At 40.8% G+C, this 24,406-nt stretch overlaps 1 protein-coding gene across 1 annotated transcript in view; it reads left to right on the top strand.

Moving 5' to 3' along the window:
- LOC112451524 (histone H3-like) overlaps positions 1 to 24,406 on the top strand; it is a 269,127-nt gene that overhangs the window by 24,366 nt on the left and 220,355 nt on the right. The gene's annotated exons all lie outside the window — the stretch shown is intronic.

The raw sequence follows: 24,406 nt of genomic DNA, 5'->3' as shown, positions 1-24,406 counted from the left end.
TTTGGTCTCGCTCTCTGGACAATATTACCCCTGCGTTAATGTCACAAACAGCGACTGCCCCGCCCTGTTGGATGTCATAGTTACGACACAGAAGCGCAAGTCGATGATGTAACTTGTACTGTCCCAATTGTCTGCATGCTTGTAACCTGCGCACACGAACCGTTCAGTGCACTTCGACTGAGTACACGCTTCATAGAGGGGTGTAGGGTGGAGTGTGAGTATTGGGACTGGGCCATAGATTGACGGATCGGGGCCTTGTTCTCAGAAATGAGGACATTGCTCTGGTCTGTGATGATAAAGGAGAAACTGACCTGAAAGGCAAAGCTCTTGATTAATTGATGGATCTATGTTCCAACCCTCACCTATAGTTAAGAGGTGTGGATCTAGGCTGAAAAAATGTAATCCTGGATACAAGTGGCTGAAATGAGCTTCCTCTATAGAGTGGCTGAGCTTAGCCTTCAAGATAAGGTGAGGACTTCCATCATTTGGGGGGAGCTCAGAGCTGCTGCTCCATCACATCAGAAGGAGTCAGCTGAGGTAGTTAGAGTTTTTGATCAGGATACCTCCTGGAATTCTTCCTCTGAAGGATTTCCAGGCATGTCCCACTAGAAGGGCATCTCGGGGCAGACCCAGAACTCGCTGGAGATATTATGTGTTTTCTCTGGCCTGGGAACACCATGATATCCCCTAGAAAGAGCTGGAAGGTCTTGTTAGACAGAGGAATGTCAGGGGTTACCTTCTAAACTGTGACCTAAACACAAAATAATGTTAGAAAATAAATGGATGGACATTTCAGTTAAGAACTTTAAAATCATTAAGAACAAAACATGCAAGTAAACACTGTCATTTCCTTTTGAGAACTTTTCACTTTATTTTTTAATTTCTTTTTTTACTATTTATGCAATTAGTAGCCTTTCTGTACATAATTTTTAGTTTCTATGTTCCATGAAAGTTCCATACTTCTTATTTTGTCACTCACCATGCTCGTCTCTTCTACTAAGTTCTTAATAAAATAGTTATTATTAACAATAATAGCTACCTTTATTAGTAATAAAAGACAGAAATTACCTATGAAGGAGACTTCCTTCATAGGTAATGAAGGAGGTCATGAGTTTTGTTTCATGAGAAACAAAACTCAGAACTTGTACCTCACACATCTTTTTGTGAGTATTGAATCACCTCTGCAGCTTACTTCAATCCACCTGTTGTTTAATTGTTTGCATAATGCATAATTATAAAGGCATGCACCTGTGGATTAAGCCAATTATTTCCAGCTAACTGTGAATGTCAGAGTGAAACAAGAAGTAAAAAATGAAAAGAGTCTAAACCTGCAAGACCAGACCGAACTCTTATGTAACATTTTAAAAAACAATAGACACTTCAATGAAAATAATAACCAAAATAGCACTTGGAACCAATAGACTTCCTGGATATGCTGCAAATTATAATTGTATAATATAATATACTTCCTGATAGGTGGAGAGTCCTGATCAGGACCATTGAAAGATGACTGAGACAATGGCGTTGTTTTTGATAAATTGTTTGCATTCTGAGGATTAACTCTCTTGGGACATCTTATCAATAGAGACAGGTTGTTTTACACTTCTTTTAAGACTCATAAAAAACATGATTTTGACAGAGATGGAATCTGTTCATTTGATTAAAAAAATAATGAAATAATGATGAAATATGAAAAATAAATGTTGATGATTTTAAGTGTGCTTTTATCTAATAAAAAATGAGTCTAATGGTTTAACAAATTTTATTCTATTTTGTCATTACAGGGGACAGTTCAGTGATTCAAAACGTTTGATCAGGATGACAGAAGCCGTCTGAGCAGACCTCAAGTCCTGACCTTGTCAGAATCTGAGTATCTGACTGTGTTTCAATGCCTTCTTTTTGTTAACAACTGGAGAGAGACCGTGGTGTTGCTCAGTTGTTTTGTTTTGTTAACCTAAATTTAAAATGTCTGTTTTGTCTAGCTTGCAAACTCCAGCAATAAAGTAAAATGAAATAAAAGAAATCTAACAAATTTAGGGAGAACTTTACAACTTTCACTTACCCCCCCACAAACCATAACCTGTCAATTTTCTGTTTGCAGATACTCACCAGACACACTTCTCTTCCCCTTCACAATAAAAGCATTATTTTACATAACTGTTTCCTATTTGCTGTCTTTTTGGTCTTGACACTGTGAACTCTGGTGTAAAAATTGTGTAGAGACATATAGTGTCTTTCTACACTTGGATTATCCACAGAAACTCAGAATACAAAAGAGGGAGCATCAGTCATTTACTGGAAAATATATTTATTGTGATGTAATGATGTAGCTCTGACTTGGTTTGTTGGCTGTGAAAAAAAAAATAGGTTCTTAACTCGATTCAGTTAAGAACCAACTCTAGCACCAGTCCTGGACTAGCACTAGAACCTCTTTAGAGGAAAAAACATATTTGCTCTTTTTTGTCTTTTTGTCAGTATTTTATCTATTCTTATAATGTATTTACTGACGTGTATCAGTTTTAATTTTTCTGTGTTTTTTTTTTTTTTTCAAAAAACAAAGACAAGAAACAGCTAAATTGACAATGAAATATTTTCATGTAAACATTAGTGGAGAACTTAATAGACTGAGTCAATATAGATCGTGACACATATAGTAGAAACAACACTAGAGAAAAGAAAATAATCCTTCCCACATCACTACCAAAAGGAAATAAAATAACCAAGAAATTGCATTTCTTCGAGTAAGTTGTGTTGTCAAAGAGACTTAAATTTTTTAACTTTGTGATTATTATACATCAAGAAAAAGATGAAAAAGGCATTCAGGCATACTTAGTGTCAGGATTTGAGTATTTTGTGTCATTATTGATCTTGTGTTTGATTTTCAATTGGTTTTTTTTGTATGTTCTTGTGACCAGGGCTTATCTAATTTGCTGGTAGGCCCCGGGTCTAAGCGATCTGGTAGGCTCCCCACCATAAAAAAAAATACCTTCCCAATTTTATACTGAATCATACCTGATTAATATAAAATGGCTGACATAAACCAGGACTTGTCATAAGAGTGGAGCCGGAAACCAGACACGGAGACGAGGTAAAAGGTAAGTGATTTTATTTACAGGTGTCCAAAATTAGTGCAATAGTAAGAGGTGGTCAGGAGGATCTGAAACGGCAGGAAGGGATCAAGGTGAGTCTCGGGTACAGATTCAGTTTCGAGTAATAGAGCTAAGGTAATAATTTTGAGTTTCCTTTCTTACAGGTGTGGAGTGTGGAGAGACGTGGAGACAGCGAAGTCCAGGAGAAGAGTTCCAGGAGGCGGATGCAGAATCCAATGACAGGTAAGTCCGACAGGTAAGTGCGTCCGTAGATCCAGACAGGCAGGTATTTACAAAAACCTGAACAGCTGTTTCTGGGGCAGAGAAGGGAGGACAACAAGGCAAAAAGTCAATGTAGCAAAAATTCTCACAGTGGTCTAAGGCTGAGATTCTAACCCATAAGGCTCGATGCTCCAGCAAAGATCTGAATCCAGGCAAAGGCTTAAATACTGATTGGGCTCATCAGGGAGATAGGCTGTAGCTGAGGAGGAAGAGTAGTGGGAACTTCCAGCAGGGCAGAGACAAAAACTGAATCCTCACAATGGCAAACTATCAGTAGCATAATTTCAATGATTTCATAAACCAACCATCTAAATATCAACTGTACAGAAAACCAACAACAGTGTAAAGTAGAAGCCTTCTCTCTTTTCCACCACAGACCCTGTCATCCATTTACAAGAATACACACACACAGAAATCAGCTAAACTATGAACAGTGACACCTTCTAAATGCCATATGTCCCAAGATGACAATAATCAACATTTATAGAAGTTTTGTAGTATATTTTAGTTCAGGGTTGTCTAAACTTTTTGTCATGGATTTCCTTTCACGCTCTGCTAAATGTTCATGAGCATGCTTCCAGTCAGAAAATCCAGCGTTCACAAAAGTAGACTTTTTCTTGTTGTCGCCAAATATTTTACATGCAAAACAGAAGACAGTACCTTCTGATGGTGAAAAACACAGCCATTCCCCTAATCACTCATTCCCCAATGCTGAGTTTTCCTTTGTATGTTTTTGAGAAAATCTCCTTTGGTTCTTATATATTCGCTCCGATGTAGATTAGTTAACTTCTATTTTGACATGATTCTGGTCCCATTTTTTCCCAATAAGCACGTACCTGTGAGGTTGATAATATTTTCTCAGTGGCCCGGATTACCATTATAAAGGGGAGGGACTCAGCCCTAAACTAGCTTTACATTCTGATTGGTCAAATCCTGAACTTTTCACTGAGACCATGTGGGTCATGTTTAATTTGGGTCAATCAGTGGCCAGACCTGAATCTATAGTGATTGACAGAACCTGATAAGCTACAAAACATTTACATTTTTTCAGTTTATTATTTCAGCCCAGGTAAACCCATGCATTAAGGTGGCCCAGCTTTTGACCCTTGTGTTTTAAGTTTCTTCCTTGTGTTTCTATTATATATTCTTGTGTAGTTCTGCTCCCTGTACCCTCTGTATTCCTTGTGCCACTATTCACTTTCTCTCAGTTCATTTCCTCATTATTTTTCCAGTCAGCCCGCCACGCCCACTTCACCTGTTCCCCATTACCTGTTAGTCTCAGCTGTTGTTAATCTTCCATCCATCCTCAGTCCTTTATATTCAGTCACTTCCATCCCATCTTCACTGGTTCATTTCTCAGGTCCATTTCTTGTTGTTTTGCTGTCACGTCAGTCTTGTTTTCTCTTTCTGTTTGATAAATCAGTTTTTTCTTTCAAGAGAAGTCTGCAGTCTGGGTTGATTTCTTTAAAACTTGATACTTATTATTTTGTTCTGTATTGGTTTTCATAATTCTGTGGTAGTCTTTTGTCATTGCCAAACAATACCCTGCCATTTATTTATTTTTTTTATGTATGAATGTATTTATTTAGCTTTATCCTCTGATGTACTCTGGACTCTCTGGCCTGCAGTTCCATGATTTAACTTTTAAACAAACCTTTGATGTGATCCATCTATCAAACTGCTTCCTGCTGCCTGTACTTAAGTCCTCACCTTGCAACAAACCCTGAATGTTTCTGCCTAAACAAAGGTAAAAACTTTTCCAGTTAAAGGGTTCTCAATAAAATAAACTGACATATCTGAGCAAGATTTTTTAGTCTTCAGTTTTAAGTACATCTGCAAATTGATTTCATTTTGAAAAGTCATTTTTAAAACAGCTGACATGGCACAAGAAAAAAATCATGTTTTCTAATTTGAATATTTGATGGTTTGTTATTGATGCACCTTAGTTTAACCTTTTAATTGTGATGAATTTTGTACTACTACAGTGCAATACTAAAAACATTTATTAGGCTCTTTTGGTATTATTATTATTATTATTATTAGGAATTTGAAGGCCACTGCATCTTTGTAATTTTACACAAAATTACACACAAAAGACGGGGAATATTTCTCCCTGTGTTTGTCTGAGTGTATGTGCCATAGGCATAACTTCCTGAAGGACTGGTGTAGACATGTCCCCACCAATATTTCAAGTGATAAGCTGAGGAGACGTGAATGATGCCTGGAGAACAAAAACACAAGGAGTAAAAACAGAACTAAGACCAAACTAAACATAAAGACAACTGAATAAGAGAAACAATAAACCCAAACTGAAACATGAATCAGAAACCTAAAAATATAACCCCTGAAAACAGTAAAAAAAAAAAAGACCAAGAACCAAAGCCAAAAAATAAACACAAAACTACTTAAATCCATGACAGTTCAGTGTTGTTCATTTTCTGATATTGAAAGCTTTGGTTGCTTTTGGTTTCAGTGGATTTGTGTCTTGTACCCGCTTCTTTTGGGAAACTTGTCAAGTTTACATTTATGTGATATTTCTGTATACAATATTTTAGTGAATATTGTAACTGCTATGTGTTCAACTGTAGGCAAGCATTAAAGTAATATACGCCATTCACATTTTTTGGCCCTACTCGTAAAAAAAAATGCCTCCCAGTCGCATAACTGCAGGTGTATCAGCTCCCTTCCTCCATGAGCCGTCCCCACCAATTTTTAACACAAAGTTACACCTTTGCTGTGTGCGCATGTTCATTTCTGTTACCAAAACATTTCAGGAACCACTGTACACATTTACAACTGATTAAGTTTTGCAGTCAATTTAAGTCAAGATGGCTGTCACAGCCAACAGACCCTAAAAAAGACAAAAATGGCTATAATTTAGTTTTATAGATATTGTGCTAAAATTTAGTTTGGTTGAAGCTGAAAGTCATTCACAATGCAAACTCCAAGTGTTAATTATTACATGTGATCTTAGCCTAAAACTTCAACATTAACTGTTAGAATCAACCATGTTTGTTTTTTATCAAAATATCTCATGAAACAGGCTGGATTTTCAAGACACTTTCATAACGTAATCATTAGACATACAACTAAAACTGATTAACTTTTGGGGTCAATCCAGTTCAAGATGGCTGTCACAGCTAATTAAGGTTAGCCTACACAAAAGTGGCAATAACTCAGATGAGAGACATTTGCGACTCATACTCTGAACATGAAATCATCTTATTGCATGAGCTCACACATTGTTATTTTTAAGGTTTAACAAAAAACGGCTACAACTTTGTCATTTGTTAACATATGATAATCTTAGGCTAATTCTGTAGCATTAAAGGCGGTGGGCGATATGTATGCCTTCAAGGAGTGCTTGGCCTTTTATTAATTAGGTGACAAAACCTCATTTTCTCAGTTTAAGGTGACAAACTGTACTTGATAAGCTTGTATTTTTAGCACTATCATGCTTATCTATCTGAAACTACAAGGAAGTTTGCACATTTTGTACATCAATCACAGAGACTGAGGGCCTAACACTGATCAGGTTTTCTTTCTGCGTGCACAAGTGCTTAAAGAAACCTGAACGTGTCATTATCTGGCTTTGATGGGGAGTGCCAGGTCACAGTTAATTCCACCTGAATGTCAAATGCTGTGTGGACATTGAAAGAGGAACTGGTTTCAAGGGTTTACAGATACAAAGGCAGACAATCAATAAAAAAGTTTTTTTTTAATGTGAAAGCTTAAGGATAAGAAAGACAACAAGTAAGTGAATATTTTTATTCAGAGATTATTTAACAGATAACAATAACAACAGATGAATTTCCTAGAAAAGATCCTTATCAGTTTAATCTTTATCCGAAGGTCAACAGCAGGTGAGAGCAAGTTATTTTCCCAGGAGTCTGAAACAACAATTGAGATGGTTGTCAAGGGCCAGAAAATAGGTCAAAACATGCTCACTATGAAGATACATCAGTAGTAGGGTTTAGGTTAGGTAAGCGTGAGAATTACATTTGAACTATAATTTCCTAAAAAAAATTTCATTTTCCCCAACTGTAATATATAAAGTATACCAGGTTTGTAAATGAATTATTTAAACAAAGCAGTGACCTTTGTACAGTTGTATGCTATTGGGCTCAAGCAAAGGAATTTCAGTCAGGTTGAATATCCAAGGTCACATTTATTCATGTAGCATATTTACAAACAGCTTTTAGCTATCCCAAAATGCTGTTCACACAATGCAGTAAAAAAACAACATAATGAGTATAAAAATACAAAGTAATAAAATGAGTACAAACAGCTAAAAATATATTTGCATGTCTGTATACATACACACTGAGATTTATACATACACTGATTTAAATAATTGATGTCAAGATCAACTGGGATTTAAAGCCAACACAAAGAAGTGTGTCTTAAGCACTGATATGATGAGGCAGAGCATCCCATAATTTAGGGGCAGCCACATAAAAATGCTCTTTCACCTCTTGTTTTTAATTTGGAAGTCAGAAACAAATAAAACTAAACAAACAAAACTAAAACAATACTAGTATGACAGCAAATACTAGTATGATAGAATAAACAGAAGCAAGTAGTACAGCTGTGTTACAAATGCAATTTATTACCAGAATAATTTTATGATTTTTTTTAACTTATAGACTTATATTTTAAAATATCAACAGCCTATCAACAGCCTACACCTGTCTGCTTTTTCAAGCAGGGTTCTCAGTTTGATAGTATAAAGTGTGCATCTCTTACTGATGATTACACATTTTAACCAGTGAGGGCTTATTTTCACCTTAGTCATATTTTTGTTTTTCAAACAAAATAGAACTTGTTTAGTATTTAGTATCAGCAAATCCTACCAGTGGTTAGAAAGGGCTGGACTGAAGGACAGCACAGAGGCACTAATCATGGCAGCACAAGAGCAATAGAAGCTGGGGTCTATCATACCATGCAGGACCCAAGATGCAGGCTGTGTAAAGAGGCCCCTGAGACAGTCCAGCACATAATAACAGGATATAAGATGTGGGCTGGCAAAGTGTACATGAAACACCATAACCAGGTGGCTGGAATAGTGTACAGGAACATCTGTACTGAGTGTGGAGTGGAGGTTCCACAGTCAAAGTGGGAGACTCCACCTAAGGTGGTGGAGAATGACAGGGCTAAGATACTGTGGGACTTTCAGATACAGACTAACAAACAGGTGATAGCTGACCAACTGGACATTATGGTGGTCGACAAGATACATGAGAAAGCAGTGGTGATAGATGTAGCAATTCTAGTAATTGTAACATCAGGAAGAAAGAAGACTTTAACCTAAAATAATAATTATTTCTCAGAAACAAGCCTGAAAATATTAAAGAACCCCCCCTTAAATTTATATATGCTGGATCAGGGAGTTTTTCACAGACACTAAATTTTTTTGAGAAATAAAATGACTTGACTTGCAATCAAAACTGGCGTTTTTCTGCTCCAAAAGTGCATTCTAATAGCACTGGCTTCACAAAGTGGGTGTGAAAGGAAGAATGTTTTTTTTTCAATTGTGTTGTCAGAGATGAATTGGGTAAGAGGCTTAAGCCATGTTTCAACATTCCAAGCATGTGACATGAAAGAAAAACACAATGTCTTGCTGAGAACGTGACCTATGTCTGCTTGACAAGACTCGGCTGATTGAGTGATGGTGACAGAGTAAATAAACGACAACAAAGGCAAGGACTAAAAACAATGTAAGCCAACAGTCACAATTGTACAAAGTAAGTATGAAACAATGATTCATTTATGCAACCATTTTGTTTGTTAAGCCTATATATGCAGATGAAGACTGGTCTTTGCACAAGAGTTTAAAAGGGGACACCAAAGCTGTTCTGATCTGTCAATCAATATATTTGAGGTCAACTTTAAACCCCAAATGTTGCTACAGTACCTTTCCTGTATTTCCAAAATTACAAAATTGGCAAAATTATGGAATCATGAGAAAAACATTGTGCAATTAATACTTTGTTGCACCACCTCTGGCTTTTATAACAGTTTGAATTGTCTGAGGCATGGACCTAACTAATGACCACGAGCCAGACCCCTCCAATTACAGTTATCTCTCCACACCTGAAAGATAACTCTCTCTCTCTCTCTCAGACTGCATGCTCAGGAACTTCTCTAACATTCCTCCTGTCTTACATCTCAACTTCATCCCTTCCAGTTCTGGAACTGGAAGTTTGCACATTTTCTGTGTAAACATTTTCTGATGAACTCTAGAGCACATCAGAAGCCTTTGGTAGGATAATATCATTTGCTTGTAGGGTGTGGTATCATAATTAGAGAAAATGTTTCTCAAATACTGTATTTTCCAATCTATAAGGTGCACTTAAAAGCCTTCTATTTTCTCAAAAAACGGCAGTGCGCCTTATAATCCGGAGTGTCCCATATATATGTAAGAAGTCGTAATGTTTTAGTCTGACCTTGGTAAACTACAAACCTACACTACTTGCAGCTTTAGGCCCCCACATACTCGGGCGTACTGTGTGTACTCCGTGAGCTGTGCAGACTCCGCGCATACTGTCTAAATCACTGGATGAGAAGGAAGACATCGCTTGCCTCATATCTTTAAAAAACAAGAGAAAATAAGGTGCCTTTAGTCCCGTTTCTTCACCACCAGGGCAGCCACCACACACCTGTCAGTGCTGCACAGAGAGCGGCAGTTGCGCTGCCTGCTGGCGCCGATTCTCTACTGAGAGTGGTTGGTGTCGCACACAAAACAGTTTGATGTGAACACCGTTTCTCGCTGGGCAGTTTATTGTGTGACACTGAGTATGACGTATGCGGTCATAAAAATTGATCTTTGCGCAGACATGTCTGGCGGACATCTGCGTTGAGTCCGCCTTGAGTATGCGCACGCTCGAATATGTGGGGGGCCTTTATGTCAGTGCAGTATTCCTTGAAAAGACAGGGGCTTTTTTTAATTTTGCTTAGTAAAGTAAAAATTTATTTGTATAGCCCATTTCAGCAGCAAGGCATTCAAAGTGCTTTACATCATACAAACATCAGTAGAATTACATTACAATCATCAAAAAACATCATTACAATCATCCAAAAAAAAATCATTACAATCATCCAAAAAAAAAATCATAAAAATCATCGAGTAGATACACTTGATAATCATAAGGAGATGGTCAATATGTAATAAGATATTTTGTTCAGAGCAGCTTTACACCTGAATTTGTTTGCGGACTACTAATCAAAGCCAGCTCTAAACAGGTGAGTTTTCAGCCTTGATTTAAAGGAATTTAGTGTTTCAGCTGTTTTGCAGTTTTCTGGGAGTTTGTTCCAGATTGATGGTGCATAGAAACTGAAAGCTGCTTCTCCATGTTTGGTTCTGGTTCTGGGGATACAAAGTAGACCAGAACCAGAAGACCTGAGTGTTCTGGAGGGTTGATACGATGATAATAAGTCTTTAATGTAATGTGGTGCTAGACCGTTCAGTGATCTATACGTAAACTAATAGAAGTATTTTAAAGTCTATTCTCTGCGCTACAGGGAGCCAGTGTAGGGACTTTAAAACCGAGGTGATGTGCTCTATTTTTCTGGTCTTAGTGAGAACACGAGCAGCAGCTGCAGCTGTCTGATTGAGTTTTTTGGCAGACCTGTGAAGACACTGTTGCAGTAATCGATACGACTAAAGATGAACACGTGCATAATTTTCTCTAGGTCTTGTTGTGACATTAGTCCTTTAATTCTGGAGATGTTCTTCAGGTGGTAGAAAGCCGACTTTGTAACTGTTTTTATGTGTCCCTTAAGGTTCAGGTCTGAGTCCATTACTACACCCAGGTTTGGGGCCTAATCACTAGTTTTTAGCTGTAATACCTGAAGCTGCGCGCTGACTCTTTGACAAGAACTCAGGAAATATGTGTCCAAGAGCGAGACCAAAACCAGACACGGAGGCGAAGATAAGGTAAGTGAGTTTATTTATAAGGGTGACTTAAGGTACAGTGAGCCAGGTTCGGGAACGGTCTGAAAAAAAAGAGGAGCAGGGTGAGTCTCGAGTACCCAATCTGATCAGTGGAGTCTGGCAGAGCGAGTGAACAATGTCTCTGTATCTTACAGGTCCAGGAGGCGTCCAACTGCGTGGAGGAAGGTGAGGAAGAAGTCCCAGGTGATCCAGTTGCTGATGAGTCGGTATCCAGTCCAGATAAGTGTCCAGCGGTCCAGGTAAGTGTCCAGTGGTCCAGGTAAGTTCCCGAGCAGTAGGTATGTCTCTACGTGGCAAAAAACTGAACATAGGAAACTTAGTTAGCGAAGCAGGAACAATAATGATTAGATCCCGTGGCTGAGAATCTAACCCAAGAGGTTTGATGCTCCAGCGAAGGTCTGGTCTCAGCTGGAGGCTTAAATACTGGCTGGTCTCATCACCGGAATCAGGATCACCTGTGGAGCAAGGGTTAGAGGAGCCGCCCCAAGGCGGAGCTAGCTCCAGATCCTCACAGTACCCTCCCCCTAACGATCGCCCCTTGGCGATCTAGGAAGCCTCTCTGTGTGAGCTCTATGAAAGTCTGTTATTAAAGTGGGGTCGAGGATGAATGACCTCGGAACCCATGTGCGTTCCTCAGGTCCATAACCCTCCCAATCTACGAGATACTGCCATCCCCTGCCTCTCTGCCGGATGTCAATGATGCGGTTTACTGTAAATGCAGGATGATTATCGATTAACCGGGCGGGAGGGGGGAGGACAGTAGGAGGGCTCAAAGGACTGTTGACAACTGGTTTAATCTGTGAAACGTGAAAAGATGGGTGAATGTGCATGGAGGCCGGGAGTGTTAGACGGACTGAGGTGGGATTTATAATCCTTTCAATAGGGAATGGTCCAATAAAGCGAGGTGCCACTATTGAAGCGAGCGCATGTGGAACAGGCGGTGACGAACTCTTTGACGTCGGCCACTAAGTTAGGCCACCAGAAATAACGGGTGGTTAGCTTAATCATTCTATTGATTCCTGGATGACAGGAAAATTGTTGGGAATGCAACCAATCGAGGACCCTAGGTCTAACTGCCGTTGGAACAAAAGTCTTGCCAGGGGGGCCCCCTCTGGGGTCTGGTTCCGCCTGTTGGGCCTCCTGGATCTCCCTCTCAATGTCCCAGGTCAAAGCACCTACAAATAAAGAGGGAGATATTATTGGTTCCTCCACGTCAGTGGCATCAGGGCTGGCCCATAATCTGGACAAAGCATCCGGTTTCACATTTTTTGAACCTGGCCTAAATGTGATTGTGAAGTTGAACCTCCCGAAGAACAGAGACCATCTAGCCTGTCGGGGGTTCAACCTCTTAGCTGTTTGCAAATAGGCCAGGTTCTTGTGATCCGTCCAGATAATGAACGGGATTTCACAACCCTCTAACCAATGCCTCCACTCTTCCACGGCGAGTTTGATGGCAAGGAGTTCTCGATTGCCAACATCGTAATTTTTCTCCGCCGGAGTGAGACGACGGGAGAAATAGGCACATGGGTGAACCTTATTGTCCTCTGTGGACCTCTGCGAGAGGATGGCCCCCACCCCTGAGTCGGAAGCATCCACCTCCAAAATATACTGAAGCTTAGGGTTAGGATGGCGTAGAATTGGTGCAGAGACAAAACGATCCTTCAACTCACCAAAGGCAGATTGAGCTTCAGGGGACCAGATGAAGGGTTGTTTGATGGAGGTTAGTTGTGTGAGAGGAGTTGCGACTTTACTATAATCCTGAATGAACCTTCGGTAGAAATTTGCAAATCCAAGGAATCTTTGCAGTTGTCTGCGATCGGTAGGGACGGGCCAGTCGGCAACTGCCTTGATCTTTTCCGGGTCTGTGCGATAGTAACCCTTTCCGAAGATGAAGCCCAGAAAACTGACGGTGGGGACGCTGAACTCACATTTTTCGGCCTTTACGAATAGCTGGTTTTCATAAAGTCGTTGTAGAACGGCTCGAACTAGTGAGCGGTGATGTGTTGGATCCTGGGAATAAATCAAAATATCGTCAAATAAACAAAAACAGAAGTGTTCAAAAAATCCCTTAAAATGTCGTTTATGAGTGATTGAAAAACAGCGGGTGCGTTAGTGAGTCTGAATGGCATAACTAGATATTCAAAGTGTCCGAGAGGGGTCTTGAACGCTGTTTTCCACTCGTCCCCCTCTCGGATTCTTACCAGGTGGTAAGCGTTACGGAGATCCAACTTAGTGAAGATGGTGGCGGAGTGGAGTCATAGATATTCCAGCTATTCCTGGATTGACTCAGCTGCAGTTTATCTCCTCCTCACTGCTCTGGTTTTTAAGGAGTCTCCTGCTTTCCTGTCATCGCTGGATCAAAGCCTGTTTTTTGGTACGACCTCTGCCCCTCTTTGAGTTCTTCCTCGAAACTTTTTGACTAATCGTGTTCTTTTTATGTGTGTGTGTGTTCAGTTTCCCTCCACGTGGCCTCCCCATGAACCTGTACCTGGAATTCGGATTCCCACCTGGCTCCCTGACGTTGCTTCTGCCTCCCCACCTGCTCCCGCAAATACAAGCCCACATCTGAATCTGGATATTCAGCTGCCTCACTTGGCCCTGGACCTCCCTCACCAGCACGCACCCTGCTGAACCTGAGCACCTGTCTGCTGCTCACACTCAGTCCATAAGTTCAGCCTACCCAGATTCGTTCAAGATTCACCTGTCTCTGAAAGTCACCATCCTGTTTCCCTCCGCAGCTCTGACCAGCCTGCCTGTAGCCATTAATAAAGTTCACTTCAGTAGTTCTTGGTCGCACTGAGTGCAATGCAAACAATGAAAACGTGCAAGATAGTGTTCCTCGAGGACCAGGGTTGGGAACTGCTGCCATAGAGTGCATTTCTCACGACAATTTCATAGCAGTTCTTGCAAATGCTAATTTATTAACCTTTACATTGTTATTTGTTTGGCATTACAGGTGTGTTTACATGTAATTCTATGATTATTTGTCAGGACAAGTAGCGTCAACAGCAGCTGGTGGTAGCACTTCCTGTGCAGCCTGGGGGCACTTCCTGCTGGATTGCCATTATATTTCTACCAGTGATGTAGAACTGATGATGAAATAAAGGTTTATAAAACAGCTTTTGGGTGAAATGCGAGTGAGAGTGTGAATAGTTGTGTCCCTGTGAGGGACTTTTTGACCTGTCCAGGGTGTCCCTCTCGCACAGTGACTGCTGGGGATAGACACCAGCTCCCGGTGACCCTAAAAGGAGAAGCTGGTAAAAAAAAAATGGATGTATGGATTTCTTCTGAGTGAAAAAATAAGAAATTCAAGAAAGCATAATGTGCCTGGTACTTCAGGCATAGATGGACTGTATTTATTCTGGTGAGGTGCAAATCCAACAGAACGGAGAACTGTCGCCTGCTGCCAAAGGCAAATGTGTTCGTTTGTCTGCAGTGTTAGCAAAATATCTTACCGTCATGAAACTTTTAGAAAACAATTAGCAAATTTTTCAGATACTGAGCTAAAATATACTCCAAATGCTTACAGATCAAGCAAGATATCCCATGAGATTGTGGCTTTAAAGCTGTCATTTCTCAAGATAAAATGATCTCAGACTAAAACTCTGGCATGAAAGGCAGCAGCCGATTTGCATTCCTTCAAGGAATGCTAGGCCTATGTGTGTTTAATTAAAGTTGTCAATCCCTGCTCTGAACCTAGGCTGCTGTTGTTTTTTGTTGGGCGGAGTTGTCACCCTGACCCAGTACTGAAAGGTGTCCTCTCATCCACTCGTACTAAATGTCCCGAGGGCACTAATCATACGTGATGAAAACAAAGCGAAACAAACAGCAGCATTACCGTTGTCACAGTCAGTGTTAATAAATCTGGAGGGGATCCAGGGCTGAGATAATAAACTGACAAGACTGGTTATTGCTTTGTATGCAAATCAGATTCAATCTCATTTCTATAAATGCACCAATAAAATTGGTGCCACAGTCCGACTGAAGCTCCTTTGCTGGGCCGCTGAGAGCAAAGAAACGCCTTAATGTGTTGATGAAGCTGGAAGAGCTCATATCCTCAACAACTTCAATATGGTCTGCTCTTGTGCATAAGCAAGTGAACATAATTGCCCAACGCTTACTGTTGGCTTGGCCTCCACTCGTACGCCTTGCGGACACCTCCCATAGTCCAAACATGTCCACGCCTACATATGAAAAAGGATGCTCTGCTTTCAACCTGTCTGCAGGTAAGTCACACATAAGCTGCTCTCCAACCTTTCCCCTGAGCCTTTTGCATGTCACGCAACTGCTAATAACTTTAGCAATGCATCTTTTGGCTCCTACTATCCACAGGTTATTTTCTCTGATCGCCCCCTCTGTAAAATGTCTGCCTTGATAACTCACCCTTCTATGATGGTGATGTACAAGCAGCATTGTTATATAATGATTACCTGGCAGGATAAGGGTAGGGCAGGGTTTTCTCCTTCTGCGCCAAATCTGATTGACTGAGTTGCCCACCAACACATAAAAGCCTTTTGTTGTCCATTGTGGGGTTCAGTTTCCTGAGTGGGCTGTTTGGAGGAAGACTGCGTAAGCTTCATTTTGCACATTTTCGATAATAACATCTTTGGTTTCCTTTATCAAACCAGTAGTGATAGCCTTGTTGCACGCATGCCATCCCACACACTTTCCCTTTGGCTGAACTTCCAAAGCAATGTGCAATGTGCTTCAGATTAGCAGCGGCTTTGGTCACAGATCTCTATGTAGAAAACCGTTCCCATCGTTTTGAGCCTAGTTGGGTCTCTGCAATGTGGGTAGATAGAGTTTTTACCTCTCTCGTGGGTCTGATGATGGTCCCGGGTTTTGGAGGAAAGGTGGCCCTATGAACCAAGTCGTGTTCTGAAGCTTCAAGGCATAAACAGAATGTGAGCCATGATCTGATGGGTTCTGTTCTGTTAGAACATAGTGCCACTGTTTAGGTATGTTAGACTCCCTGATACGCTGAACTCGATTGTTCACATAAACGTAAAAACATCTTGATTGGTTGATTGGTTATAAATATAACCAAGGACCACCTTGCTATCTGTATATAAACTGATCATGATGAGTGGGTGGTCAATCTCCTCAGCAATTACTTCAGCTAACTCAACAGCAAGCACCGCTGCACAGAGTTCCAACCTGGGAATGGTGAGTTCTGGCTGAGGAGCAAGTCGTGCTTTGGCAAGGACATATCCCACTTCCACAGTGCCAGCCAGGCTTGTGACCTTTAGATATGCAACAGCACATATGGCCTTCACAGAAGCGTCTGAAAAGACACATAGCTCAGTGTTCTTTGCCTTGCAGGTCGGAACTGTGGAGTATGAACGGGGCACATGAATGCTGCTGAGCTGTTGCAAGGAATTTTGCCACTCCATCCACCTTTCTTGCATTGCCTCTGGAAGTGGAGAGTCCCAGTCAGAAGCTTCAGCTGACGGTTCTCTTAGTAATAACCATCCCTTGATTGTTACTGGGGCCAAGAAACCGATTGGGTCAAAAAGGCGGTTGACCATGGAGAGTAACCCACCACGTGTATATGATCTCTCTGTCCGGGGGGCCTGAAATGTAAATTGGTCTGACATGATGTTCCACTTTAAACTGAGACTCCGTTGGTCAGGGAGTTCATCTGTGAATAGGTTGAGATATTGGAGATCCTTGGCACGGTCCTCCACTGGAAAAGCATCCATTACTTCAAGCTTATTAGAGGCTATTTTGTGGAGTCGAAGGTTTGAGGCTTTCAACATTTCCTGTGTTCTCAGGAGGAGGTCAACAGCTTGCTCCGCTGAGGGGAGTGATTTTAGAGCATCATCCATATAGAAGTTGCGCTCTATAAACTGACAAATATCAGCTCCATAATGCTATTTACTGTTCTGTGCTGCCCTGAGCATTCCATAGATTGCTACAGCAGGGGAGGGGCTGTTTCCAAAGACATGCACCCTCATCCTAAAGTCAACCAGTTCATTCTCCAGGTTGTTTTCCTTGTGCCAGATGAAACGAAGAACATCTCTGTGGTCTTCCCATACCAGGAAGCAGTGGAACATCTGTTGGATGTCTGTTGTAACTGCAACTGGGTTGTTTCTGAACCTGATTAAGACACCCAGCAGACTGTTGTTCATGTTTGGTCCAGGTAATAATACATCATTAAGAGACATACCTTCAAACTGTGCACTTGAGTCGAACACCACTCATATTTGAGTAGGTTTTTGTGGATGGTAGACCCCAAAGAATGGCAGATACCAGTACTCTTCTCCACTTTGTACTGGAGGTGCAAGTTCTGCGTGCTGATTGTCCAATATTTTCTGCATGAAGTCCAAAATGTTTGACTTCAACTGAGGTTTGCTTTCTGAGGAGTGCTGCAGAGACTTAAGGCGACACATGGCATATTGACGATTGCTAGGAAGGCACTTTCGTGGCTGGCGAAATGGCAAGGGAGCCACCCAACTGTTGGAGGAATCCTGGAAAAATTCTTTCTCCATTATTTGAAGAAACTGAAGCTCCTCCAATGATGGCGCAAACTTGCTGTCCTCTTTGGTTTTTTGGAACACTGCTTCACCCAGGTCTTCACAGTTTGGTTTGCAGCATCTAGAGTTTGAAGGAAGGCAGATCGATTGGACCTGGCTGGAGGGGTGGAGTTTCTCTTTCATGTTGATGTGATTTTCACATGGAGAAAAATAGCTTGTTCGGCCATTATCCAGAACATAAGTCTTAAAGCTACTAACTTCAGGAGGTCTGTGGGAGCTGTCCAGGCATACTTCACCAATGATTACCCATCCTAAATCCAATTTCTGTGCATATGCTGTATCAGAGGGTCCAGTTATCTGTTCTCTTACTTTATGGACTCTTAGCAAATCCCTCCCAAAAAGCAGCAGGAACTCTGCACTGCTATCTAATGTTGGAATTTCGTGGGCTATTGATTTAAGATGAGGATGACTAAGTGCAGCTGCAGGTGTGGGAATTTCATCTCTGTTATTAGGAATCATGTTGCACTCAATAAGAGTGGGAAGTGGGATGCTAAGAGCTCCATCTACAGACTCAACAACAAATCCAGTCGCACGAAAAACAGCTGTTTCTCCAACACCTGAGCATGTCTTGAGAGTATATGTGGCTTGGGACCATCAATGTCGAACATCTCAAAGAAATCAGAGCGTGCCAATGACCTATTGATTTGGTCATCTAACATGACGTACATCCTTTTGTGTTCTTTGTGACTGTCAGCAGGGTAGACATCTACGAGGCAAATCTTCGAACATGACTTGCCACTGGATCCCTCTCCGCACACCTCTGTACATTTGGATACAACAGCAGCTTCTGGAGTTCCCATCTCCCTGCTGTTCTCTGTTGGGGGACGGGATGGTGTGGAGATAGATGGAGGTTTGTCTGGATGCAGGACTGTAGGATGTTTGTCACTGTGGCAATCAGAGCATTCAACCTCTGCATTGCAATGTCAAGCTACATGCTTGTTCGAGTCACAGCATTTGAAACAAATTCTGTGTATCTATAGCATTCTTTTTCTCTCATCTAAAGGCATTTCTCTCAGTCCTCTACACTTACGTAAGGAATGGGATTTGTTATGTACTGGACATATTTGCGCTGGATCTTCTGTAGAGAGTGCTGTAGTGGACAGGGAGATGTCAGTTTTGTGCATTGAGACCGGCCTTCGGTCTGTGATGTGACTCTGCGAGAACTTATCCCTTCTGATTGCAGTAGGAGCAGTGGGAAATGACTGAAGAGTGAAACTTAGGTCATTAAGTGCCTTTGTTTGCTTGCGCACAAACTCTAAAAAGAAGGAAAATGGTGGAAAAAAACACCTTGTGTACTTGTTTGTAGTGAGAACCCTCCATCGTCCATCTGTCTTGAAGCCCATATGGCAGTTTTTGTACAATAGGATGGATGCCTCTAGCGGTGTGGAGGTATGACAGCCCTGGCAAATACCCTTCTTGTTTTGCTGATTCACTTTCTGACAGCAGGTCATACAGCTCCCTGAGCTTATGGTGCTCCTTTGGCCCGATTTTTGGGAATCTATCTAAGCTTTGCAGATAGAGCTGCTTCAATGGCTTCTGGCGATCCATACAGCTCGTCTAATCTTTCCCAGATGTGTTCCAGTCCAACTGATGGATTTCTCACATTGACTCATTTGATGCATCGAGCGTGCTCAGAGGACTCTGTTCCTAGTCATTTAATTAACAGATCAGCTTCCTCTCCTGCTCTCAGAGCTAAGTCCTCAATAACATCAAGGAATGATGATTTCCATGCTAGATAGTTTTCAGGTTTGTCATCAAATTTCACTAGTCCTGATGACATCAGCTGACTGTGGGCTAAATATCTGGCTAGATCAATTTGGGCTGCACCACTGGAGCAATGTGGAGTAGAAGATGGACAGCGATTTTGCATTTCTCCGTCGGATGCGTGCAATGGCACCCTATGTGTATGGTTTGATTGATTATTTGGACAGTAGGAGTGATGTTGCTGACTTGTAGAGCCTTGTTTGGGATGCGTGTTGTCATCATTAATGTGACTAGGAGGCTGGGAACTCTCCAAAACTGCTGGCTTCTCTTGTAGGTTTTCAACTGCTTGTGTGTGTGTGGTTACTCTGAGGTGATGATTCAAGTCTCAGTGACAGTCTGCTACCACTGAGATGACTGTGTTCATTAACGTACTGTTCAGTACGTTGTCGGGAACTCTGTGCAGGTATTAGTTGTGCTTTATATTCACTTGCTGTTTCTAGACTTGCTACTGCAGCCTCCATAACTGTCGATTCAGAAAGTGCTGCCTCTGCCTCTCTCTCCTTTTCCAAAGCTTCTAGTGTAGCTTCTAAACGTGCTTTTTCAATTTTTATTTCTATTTCTCTCTTCAAAACTGCAGCTCTGGCTTGAGCAGCTTCTGCCTTTGCACGTGCCCTAGCAGCTGCCATAGAGATGCTTGATGTAACTGAAGCTTTACTTGAACGGAATGTTGTGGATTGGGCATCAATATCTTTTTCTTTTTTTATCCATGATGAGCAAGCAGGTGTTACCTTGATTCTTGGTGTGCTGCTGCAGCTGTTTCACCGCTCTGTTGCAGGAAGTCGTATGGGCTGGACGCCCACAATTGAAGGTCTCCCTTTTCACTGTACTGGCCTCGCTTAAAACTTCATTTCAGCTATCCAGCAAATTAAACACCTCCACATAACAACTCCAGGACACCCAGTTGAAATTGAGTGTCTTTATCATGTGAACGGTGTGAAACTGAAATACAGATACACAAAATCATAAATACATGATGTATTCAGCATTTGTTTTTTGTTTTTCTCTCTGCTCCTGGTGAAAGGCGAACATGTTTCTTTTCTCTCTGTCTCCTGTACTGCCCCCCCCCCCCTTTCGGAACTTCTTTTTTACATATTCCTCCAAACATTTTTGGAACTATGGATCTGGTCAGCTGGTCTCTCAATGCAATTGATCAAATTTTCTCGACGGTAAGGCCGACCAAAGGAGAGCCAGCTTGCCCTGAGAAGATATGCTTCGCTGGATACACATTGGATTCCTGGAAACGTCAGAATCCTGTTTGTCTACATGAAGGATCTTTACACATTTGGATTTCTGATAACAGGATTTCTGCTGTTTGGATTAGGCAATTACCTGACTTATCGTCAAGTTCGTTTGATGGGTTCGGCGAACTACACTCAGACTGTCTTGTTACGGGAGCTGACTCGCAAGTTGGATGCAATTCTTTTACAGGACCGCTGACTGAATTGCGTTTCTGGAACTCATGAATAATATGGGTTACATCTTGAAGAAAGTTGCTTCGCTCGAAACAGGCAGAATGGTCCTGGAATTTGGCTGTTTGGATTCGCCATTGAGAAGTATCAGCAAGACTTTCAAGGTAGACGAAAACAACTCTGCCTGAACCAAAACATTTACTGCTTGTTTGTGAATTTGGCTCTTAACCTTTTTTGGGCCAGCGCCCCCCTATCTATTATCCAGGCCTCTTACCTGTCTGTCCTGATTTTTTCTCTCCATCCTCACAGCTGAATGACAGGAACTTTGTGTTCAGGAGGTTTAAAAAATACAGCAGTCAAACCACATATAAAAACATGAAATCTTAATTTTAAATGATATCCTTGTTGGATATCAGTTAGTGATCGGATGCTTATTCTGATCAGATTTATCAGATTAATCACAGCAGCTTTGTAGAGTTATATGCCAGAGGAGACATTTAAACTCCCAACTTTTGTAATTTATCTGCTTTATGATTCACCATCAAGTTCAACAAATGATTACTGTCTGAACAACAAAATAACACAACCAAGTTCCTTTATTTTTCATGTCATGCTGTGTTCTAATGTAAATACTGATCAGTAAACAGTGGTAACCTGAACATTTCCAGGCCTCCACCTTCCTGCTGTCTTTCAACCACTTTGAAAAGCTATGTTCATTGCTACAAAATCTTTATCCTTCTGCCTCTTCAGTTTTCTGCCTCTCCATGTTTAGCTCTCTGTCATCAGATGACAACACGATTCAAATGAAAACGATCGCGCTCTTCCGCAACCCTAACCTTTCCGCAACTAAAGACGAGAGAATAGCAAGACAAGGCAAGGCAAGGCAAGGGAACAAGAGCGGTACACAAGTGACAACAAGCAATAAACCAGCGAGTGGAGGAGATGATCGAGTTTTAAACACAGGGTAATTATGGGAAGTGGGCACAGGTGAGTTATTACAAGTGTAGGCAGGTGGAGATGGGCATGGCAAGTAAACAAGTGCAGACAGAGGAGTGAATGATAAAACAAGACAGAAGGCAGAAACAATACAAAGACAAAGCATGAAAACAATAACCCAAAATGCAAAAGAAATCACAAAGAAAAAACAAAAACCCATATCCTGACACTTTTATCCTGACACTTTTATCCCTTTTTCATAATTGCTGCACCTGTTTTTAGTAAACTAATTTTCACATTTTGTTGTTTTATTCTTACTTGTTTACGTGTTTTACCTATTTTATTGTTGTTCATACTTTTGGTCTGTATTATCTGATATTTGGTTGTTTGTTATGTTTATGTTATCCTTCTAGAGTCTTACCCATTTGCTTTTGCTACATGCAGTTATTGAAAATAAGAATTTGTTCTTAACTGACTAACCTGGTTAACTAAAAGCTCGTCAATCAATACAGTGATGTTATACAAGAAGATTTCAATCATGTGCTCAATGTGATCTGAGGTAAACTTGTTTTCACATTCATCTTCCTGTAACTCAGAGATCATTAATCTTTTTTAAAACGTTCCTACTTGTCAGGTTGAACTGAGCAAAAGAGTCATTAGGAAGGCCTGAAGGTGTTACATTTCCAGTGAGATGGTAATATCAACATGCAAGATGAAATAGCTGAAAATAGAAATACACTAAACTTAGAAAATGCTAAAAAAAAACTAAAACAAACAGCTATTTATTTACTTCACATTTAATTTCAGATATCATGTGAACGAAAATTGTTTTGTTTAGCTTTGCCTACTTTATTTTTTTCTGCATTTCAAGTCTGCAACACAAATGTACAGTGTATATAGTTTTTGTGCATGTATATCTTGAAAATTCACCTCTTCATGTGTAATAATAGCATAATTAATACATCAAAAGTCAGAATAATGGTTCCTAACAACATGAAAGCAAACCAAACTAAATATTAATTATAGTCTTGCTTAAATAACAACAAAAAAAAATCTGCAACATTTTACGATCACTGCTGGGATCTGATGAGATAAAAAGAGCCGCATGAACTAAATCCTGTATAACCAGTCTGAGAAGAGCTGTGTTCAAAATTTTCACGTGATTTAAAGTTACAAAATATTAAAAGAACAGGTTACAAAAACAGGTTAGGTGAGCTTTAAGATGCACGTGTTGTTCTTTGGTTGACCATGAGAACATTAATCCTAAAGTGAAACCAAAAGAGGTGATTTTGAATAGCAGTTTGCAAACACATTTGATGTTAACGGTGATTTTATTAATTAATTTGGGGCATCTGACTTAATGGCTAATAGATTGTATAGACAGGCAGGAGACAACGAGTGTTGGATATGATAACAGATCACTTGTCAAAACTCAATATGGGTGTCATGGTTTTCAGATGACCAATTCTTCAAATTCCCATTTCTCTGCAGATATGTTTGTAAGAAATAATATTGTACAATGCCCTTTTGATTCCAATGTTTTAAACTCCCAAAAGGTTTGTCAGAATCACTGAAACATTAGAATGTAAATTTGACTGACTGATGAGTTCATCCTTACTTTTTCACATGAATGAAAAGATGAATTAAAGGGGACATATTACAAGAAATCACTTTATTTGTGCAAGAATTTTTTGAGATGAAAGGGAAATTAGATATAGGTCTTGTTATCTTTACAGATATCGTCAAAGATGAGCAACCCAGAAATGGTCGGACACAAGCGGTTAGCAAAAGGCACGTGGTTTTATTTACAGTGATAGAGAATTTAAGATCAGGATCTGTTGAAGAGAGGAGAACGAGAATGAGTGGAATAGCACGGAGGTAAAATGCGGACAGGTTCTGACAGGTTAACAGGCTTACAGGTGAGGCGGGCGTGGTGGCCAGGATTTCAGATGACTTCAGGTAAGTAGGTGTATCGGTAGGTAGTGGCAGTCCATTCAGTTAGGTACCAGATCCGGAGGTTCACAGGCAGGTAAGTCTCACAGGTAAGTAGGTCACAGGTCTTGTTCGGGAAGGTGGTTTCTTCAGCGTCTGGAAGTGGGGATCTTCAAGGAACAGAACCAGGAACTCTAGGCTGATACAGACACGAAACAGGTTAGAATAATTTAGTTAAGTTCCAATAGGTAGAAGCCGAGACGGATTACCAAAAATCAATCAATGCTCCAGCATTGGTTTGTCCCTCCAGACTGCCTTAAGAACCCTGGTGAGACCTCACTTAATCTGGAGCAGCTGTGAGCAATCAGGAACCCAGCCAATCAGGAGAGCAGAGGGAGCACACCAGGCAGCTGAAAGGCAGATTGCCACAGGTCTATAATTGGCTAGAACTCCTGAATCAAAATCAAATTTCTTAAGTAAAGTGTAGGGAAAAGGGTATATTTT

The sequence above is a fragment of the Kryptolebias marmoratus genome, linkage group LG5 (genome assembly GCF_001649575.2).
Source record: "Kryptolebias marmoratus isolate JLee-2015 linkage group LG5, ASM164957v2, whole genome shotgun sequence".
Lineage (NCBI taxonomy): Eukaryota > Metazoa > Chordata > Actinopteri > Cyprinodontiformes > Rivulidae > Kryptolebias > Kryptolebias marmoratus.
The sequence above is the reverse complement of the archived record's forward strand: the minus strand, read 5'-3'. Positions and strand labels throughout refer to the sequence as shown.